Here is an 8,088-nt window from a genome sequence, read left to right on the forward strand (position 1 = left end):
GAACTGGTTGAGGTTGTTGGGAACAGTGGTGGTTCTAGAGTCTTCCAGCTGCTGGGAGGAAGGATCTGTGATAACGCTCCCTGGTGCATTTAAGGTGCAGCAGTCTGTCACTGAAGGAGCTCTCCAGTTCAGCACCAGCTGAACCAGCATGGGGGGGGGGGGATCCGTCTGTTTCCACCTCCTGCACTGAGTCCAGAGGGCATCCAATCAGAGCTGGCCTTCCTGATCAGCTGATCCAGCCGCTTCCTCTCAGCTACAGATGAGCCGCTGCTCCAACAGACAGCTCCATAGAAGATGGCTGATGCCACAGCAGAGTCAGAGAAGGTCTCTAGGAGCGCCCCCTGCAGTCCAAAGCAGGGAGATTCTGCTCTGACCTTTCTTGATGGCTCCCGATGTGAACCACAGTGATCTGATTGGAGGGTTTTAGTGCAGTAGGATGTAGGAGTTTGTCGTGCATGGGGAGGCTTGAGCTTCAGTTCTGTCCGTTTCAGTCTTTGGGTCCCTGGGCTAGACGCTTTCCTTGCATTGCCTCTGATGGTGGCCCCTCTGTACAGCAGCCTGTTAGCGCTGCATCTGGGAGCCCCGGGGCAGCAGTGTAGCCCCCCGGTCAGTTCGGGGGTGTAATGTTGAAGAGGCCTTCTATCAGTACTGGTCCTTTCCTCATCGTCTATAGAGGTATCTGACGGTTTGGAGTAAAGCTGGAACAGAAACCAAAATTTGAACGCAGTGAAAACTTTCTGGATATAGACTGTCAGCAGCTCGGTGATGGGAAATGGAAGCTCCTCATGACAGAACCTTTAGTCTTTAGGTCCAACCCCTAAAAGACACAATTAAGCCTTTAGGCACAAACAGAGGCGTTGTTAACATCATGACTCCATCTCCAGGGCCTTCAGATCTTCATCCTCTTCACGGCCAGAACACCCAGCTTTAAGGCCTCCGTGATGAGATCCGTTCACTACATCTCCAATAAGTGCTCCAATAAGAACCAGAGAGAGACCAGCACCTCAAAGACCTACAGAGACTTTACTGAGCAGGACGACGGCATTTGGACCAGAGGCTCTGGTTGGACCAGCAACAGCCAGCAGGGGGCGAACTCCAAAAACAAGTAGTCCATCAGATCCAGAGTAAGAACAACGATACGACTTGATGATGGATGGATGGATGGATGGATGGATGGATGGATGGATGGATGGATGGATGGATGGATGGATGGATGGATGGATGGATGGATGATGGATGGATGGATGATGGATGGATGGATGGATGATGGATGGATGGATGGATGGATGGATGGATGGATGGATGATGGATGATGGAGGATGGATGGATGGATGGATGGATGGATGAGGGATGGATGGATGGATGGATGGATGGATGGATGGATGGATGGATGGATGGATGGATGATGGATGGATGGATGGATGATGGATGGATGGATGGATGGATGATTGATGGATGATGGATGGATGGATGGATGATTGATGGATGATGGATGGATGGATGGATGATGGATGGATGGATGGATGGATGGATGATGGATGGATGGAGGGATGATGGATGGATGGATGGATGGATGATGGATGATGGATGGATGGATGGATGATGGATGGATGGATGATGGATGGATGGATGATTGATGGATGATGGATGGATGGATGATTGATGGATGATGGATGGATGGATGATGGATGGATGGATGATTGATGGATGATGGATGGATGGATGATTGATGGATGATGGATGGATGATGGATGATGGATGGATGATGGATGGATGATGGATGGATGGATGGATGATGGATGGATGGATGGATGGATGGATGATGGACGGATGGATGGATGGATGATGGATGATGGATGGATGGATGATGGATGATGGATGGATGGATGATGGATGGATGGATGATGGATGATGGATGGATGGATGGATGGATGATGGACGGATGGATGGATGGATGATGGATGGATGATGGATGATGGATGGATGATGGATGGATGGATGGATGATGGATGGATGGATGGATGGATGGATGATGGATGATGGATGATGGATGGATGGATGGATGGATGATGGATGGATGATGGATGATGGATGGATGATGGATGGATGGATGGATGGATGATGGATGGATGGATGGATGGATGATGGATGATGGATGATGGATGGATGGATGATGGACGGATGGATGGATGGATGATGGATGATGGATGATGGATGGATGGATGATGGATGGATGGATGGATGATGGACGGATGGATGGATGGATGATGGATGGATGGATGGATGGATGGATGATGGATGATGGATGGATGGATGGATGATGGATGATGGATGATGGATGGATGGATGATGGACGGATGGATGGATGGATGATGGATGATGGATGATGGATGGATGGATGATGGATGGATGGATGGATGATGGACGGATGGATGGATGGATGATGGATGGATGGATGGATGATGGATGGATGGATGGATGGATGATTGATGGATGATTGATGGATGATGGAAAATTTTGACAGAAAATTAATGTCAGATTTTTTTTATCTAAATGTTCAGTTTTTTATTCCTGGTTGTTTTACTCATCAGGAAAATTCCCAGATGTTCTGGAGAAGCAGAATGATTCTGAAGAACATCCTGCAGCAGCTTCTAGATAAATCTGGATCCCTCGGCCGTTTGGTGATTTGTTGTTGGTCTCCATTAGCTGATGATGTCATCGGGGAGTGAAGACTTTCAAAGTGGGTGGGTTTATGAAATTGTCTGGAACTGCTCTAACCCAGTCCTCAGTGTTTCAGGTCTTCACCTGACTCTATGTCCTGTATATATGATTCCAGCTGTATTCAGCCATATTGTCTGTGTTTTCAGTCCAGGTGTCAATAAAGTTGTTATTGAAACTCTTAGTATAGAGTCGTCCTCTCTAACTGGACCTCTGAGGAGCCGCTGTTTCTTCATCATCATCATCATCTAAATAGATAAAGCTGCTGATCTAAAGTCCCCCTTTCTTTCAGCCAAATAGGTTTTGGCCACTGGAGGGCGCCAGAATCCCTGGGATTTTTTTTGGTTTTTTGTGGAAGTTGACCCAAAGTGACCGGCAGGTGATTTAAATTTTTGAGATTTTAAGAAAATAAAAAAAAACCCAAAAAACAGGAACAATAAAACCAAAAAAAAAACACAAAAACTTTAAAAAAGGGGTTAAGGGAGAAGGGGAAAGGGGAAGGAGGAAGGGGGTTTTCAGGAAAAATGAGAGGTTAGCAGGAAAAAGGGGGAAGAACAAAGGGGGGGTTTTAAAAGGGGGAAAGAAAAAAAGGGGGGAATGGCAAATGGAGAGGGGGGGGAAAGGGAAAAAAGTGGAGGGAAAAATAAAAAGGAGAAAAAGGGGAAAAAAAATAGGGTTTTTTTAAAAAAGGGGAAAAAAAAAAACCAAAAAAATTAATTTTTTTTGGGTTTTTTGGGGGGGAAAAAAGGGGAAAAAAAAAAGAAAAAAAAAAAACAGAAAAGATAAAGTTTTGGGGAATTTTAGGCAAAACCCGGTAATAAATAAAAAAAAAATTTTCCCTTTAAAAAAAATAAAAAATTTTTTATTGGGCAAAACCCAAATTTTTTTTAAATAAAAAAATTATTAATTTTTATTAGAAAAATTTCCCTTTTAAAAAATATGGGAAAAAAAATTTTTTTTAAAAAAAAAAGTTTTTTTTGGGGAATTGGTTAAATTAAAAAATTTTTTGCCCTTTTTTAAAAAAATTAAAAATTTTTTTAAAATAAATTCCCAAACATCCCTAAAAAAATTTTATTTTTTCTTCCCAAAATTAATTTTTAAAAAATTTTTTTTTTTTCCCCCCAATCTTTATTTTCCAAATTCCCCGGGTTAAATTACCCAAAAAAAACTTTTGGGTTAAATTTCCTAAAAAATAAAATTTCCCAAGTTTCCAAATTTTCCCCTTTTTTATTTTAAAAATTTTTTTATCCCCTTTCCCCCAAACTTGAAAACGTTTTTGAAATTTAAATTAATAAAAAAGTAAAAATATTCCCATGAAATTAAATTCCCCCTTTTTTATTTAAAGGCCCCCCTTTAAATTTTTTTTATTAAAAAAAAGGGGGGGGAAAAAAAATTTAAATTTTTATTTTTTAAAAAAACCCGATTAAAAATTAAAAATTTTTTTTTCCCATTTCCACTTTAAAAAAAAAGAAGGAAAAAAAAAACCCCCCGGGTAAAATTTAAAAATGATAAAAAATTTTTTTTAAAAAAAAAGTTTAAAAATTTTGGGGGGAATTTGGGGTGCCTTAGTTTGGAAAGGGGGTTTATTTTAAATGTTGGGGTGGAAAAGAGAATTTTTTTTTTTCAATTTCCCTTTTCAATAAAAATAAAAAAAACCTTTTTTAAAAAAATTTTTTCCCGGTTTAATTATTCCTTAAAAAATTTGTGTAAATGAGGGGTTTCCCTTTTTAAAATTTTTGCCCAAAATTTTTTGTAAATTTTTAAGGGAAAATCTTTAAAAATTTAAAAAAATTTTTTTTTAAAAAAAAAATTGGTTTTTTTTTAAAAAAAAAAAAAATTAGCCCAAAATTTTAAAAAAAAAATAAAAAAAATAACCCAAATAATCCAAAAATTTTTTAAAAAAATTTGGGAAAAAATTTGTGATTTATATGGGGGGTTTTTTTTTTTAAAAAAAGGGAAAAAGGGGGGGAAAAAATTAAACCCTAAATTTTGCCGATATTTAATACCCCTATTTTGAAAAAAATAAAAGGGGAAAAAGGCAAGAAATTTAGCCCAAAGGTGGTTCCCCCCAAAAAAATGTGCCAACCCCTTAAAACCCAAAAAAATAACCCCCCCTTTTTTTTAAAAAATTAAAATAAATTTTTTAAAACCTATTTTAATATATTTTAAAATTTTCCTTTAAAAAAAAAAAATTTAATAAATTCCCCTAAATAAAATAAAAATTTAAAAATCCCCAAAAAAAAAAATACCAAAATTTCCCCAAAAATTAAATAAAAAAAACCCCCTTTTTTCCCCCAAAATTTGATTAAATTTTGGGGGGCCCCCCCTTTTCTTTTCCACCTCAAAGCCTTTTATCCCTCCCCCTCCCATTTCCCTTAACCTTTTAAACCCCCCCCCCCCAAAAAACCCCCCTTTTCCCCCAAAAAAAACCCCTTCCCCAACCCAAACCCTTCCCCCCAACCCCCCCTCCCCAAAAACCCCTCCTCCCCCACCCCCCTCCAATACAAATTCCCATCCCATACCCCCCCATCCTCCCCCATCCATCCCCCACCCCTTTTTCCCCCAATCAAACACCCCTCCTCCTCCCTTTCCTCCCATCCCAAACCTAACCATCCTCCATCCCCACCCCCCTCCCCTCCTTCCATCCCCCAAACCCCCCCCCCCCCCCCCCATCCAACCCCCTTTCCCCCCCTCATCCTTTTCCCCCCCCAAACCCCCTCCACCTCCTCCATCCTATTTTTACCAATTTTCCCTCCCCCATCATCCCCCCATCCAAACCACCCCAAACCCCCCATCCCCAAAACCCCCCCCCCCATCCAAACCCCCCCCCCCATTCCCCCCCCCCATCCCCCCCATCCTTCCCCAAACCCCCTCCCTCCCCCCACCCTTCCCCCCATCCCATCCATCCACCATCCACCATCATCATTTTCCATCCCTCCCCCTCCTTTTCCCTCATCCATCCCCATCCTCACCTCCCTCCATCCAAACCCCCCCCCCCCAACCTCATCCCCTTTATCCATTTTTAAACCCCATCCATCCACCACATCCATCCCCCCCTTTTTCCCCCACATCCCTCCCTCCCATCCATCCCAAAACCCAAAAATCCATCCATTCCCCCATCATCCCTTCCATCATCCCTCCCATCCCCCATCCCTCCACCCCCCCATCATATCCCCTCCCTCCTACCTCCCCCAAACCCCTTTTTCCCCCAAATCCATCACCCACTAATTTCCCTCTTCCCTCCACCATCCCCCCCCTTTCCCTCCCCCTTTTTCCCTCCCCCAAAACCTTCCCCCCCATCCCCAAACACCTCCATCCATCCCCTCCCCCCCATCCCAAACCCTCATCCCCTCTTTCCCCCCATCCACCCCCACCCACCCCTTTTCCCATCCACCACCCCCTCCCACCCCCTACCCCCCCCCATCCCTATCATCCACATCCATCTCCATCCCCCTCCATTCCCCCCCACCATATTCATTTCCCCCCTCATTTCCTTCCCCATCATATCCCTCCCCCCTTATCCATCCTCCTTTTACCATAAACCCCCCCAAAACCCTCCATCTCCATCCAATCCCTCCCCCACCTTCTCCCCACCCCTCCTTTCCCCCCCCCACCCTCCCCCTTTCCCAACCCTATCTCCATCCCCTTTTATCATATCCATCCATCCCTCATCCCCCCATATCCCCCATCCATCCATCATCTCCCCCTTATCCATCCCTCATCCCCCCCCCTTCCTCCATCCCCACATCCATTCCCCCATTTCCCCCACCACCCTCCATCCCTTTTTTAACCCTCTCAAATTTTCCCCCCCACCCCATCCCTCCACCCCTTCCCCCCCATCATCCCCATCCTTTCCCTTCCCCATCCCCACCCCCAAACCACCATTATTAAAACCCCCCCACCATACCACCATTCCCTTTTTTGCCCCTTCCTATTATAATTAATCCCCCTTCCCCCCCTTTTTTTCCCCTTATAACTTTTCTTCCATCATTCCATCCAAAAAAACCTCCTTTACCCAAAGCTCCCCTTTCCTTAAAACCACCATATATTTTCCTTACAAAACTTTTATTAAACCCGTTTCCCCTTTAACCCCCCCCTATTTACCAAACCCCCACCCCCAAAACCATTTTTCCTAAACCCCCCCCCAAAAAAAATTATTTTTAAAAATTCCTTATCCCTTTTCCCCCCCCTTTCTTTCCCCCAAAACCCTCCAAACCCCCTTTTTCATCCATCCATCCATCATCCATCATCCATCCATCCATCCATCATTCATCCATCATCCATCCATCCATCCATCATCCATCCATCTATGATCCATCCATCCACCCATCCATGAATCCATCCATCATCCTTCCATCCATCATCCATCCATCCATCATCCATCCATCCATCCATCCATCATCCATCCATCCATCATCCATCCATCCATCCATCCATCATCCATCCATCCATCCATCCATCCATCATCCATCCATCTTCCATCCATCCATCATCCATCCATCCATCCATCCATCCATCATCCATCCATCATCCATCCATCATCCATCCATCCATCATCCATCCATCCATCATCCATCATCCATACATCATCCATCCATCCATCCATCATCCATCCATCATCCATCCATCCATCCATCCATCCATCCATCCATCCATCCATCCATCCATCCATCCACCAAAGTATGCAGATGAGAATGTTTGGGACTATGCGCATTTTGAACAAAGCCAATAAAGTCTTCTGCATGAAGTCTTTCATAGAATTCTTAGAATTAAAAAAATGAAGTGTTAAATACATTTTTCTCTCTTGGATGGTGATTAAACAATTTCAGGTAAAACACAATTTTTCTCTGTCTCTATGGCAAATCATCCCAGAAGGAAACATCTGACTGTGCTTTGGACCAAGAGAGGAGAAAGAGGGCCCTCTGCTGGTGTAATTTATACCTACAATCAGAAACCATAGTTCTATTTATCCTGAGGTATTCAGATTAAAGCTGTTTTTCAGTTGTAGGATTCATGTTGCAGGATACTTTAACTAGGACGTAAAAGCAGCCCTGACTTTAAAAACCCAGGGCCAGGTCAGACACATGAAGACTATGTGGGTAATTCTTAAGACCAAACTGAGAGAGTAAAGAGCTGCTTTAGGTTTCTGGAGACAGGAGGAAGGTTCTGTGACTCTGAGCTTTGACTCTTCTCCCTTATCCCTGGTCCTAGACTGATCCCAGTCCACCCAGTCCAGGACTCCATGGTCTCAGCTCAGCTCTCACCATAATGATGATCATCAAGACAGAAAATCCTGTCTGTTTCTGAATGGGATGATGATTAGAAGGTTTTGGTTCATCCGTCATCCTGACCTCAACACTGTCCAGGTGT

This window comes from Cyprinodon tularosa, unplaced genomic scaffold (genome assembly GCF_016077235.1).
Source record: "Cyprinodon tularosa strain WSP-4 unplaced genomic scaffold, ASM1607723v1 ctg784, whole genome shotgun sequence".
Classification (NCBI taxonomy): domain Eukaryota; kingdom Metazoa; phylum Chordata; class Actinopteri; order Cyprinodontiformes; family Cyprinodontidae; genus Cyprinodon; species Cyprinodon tularosa.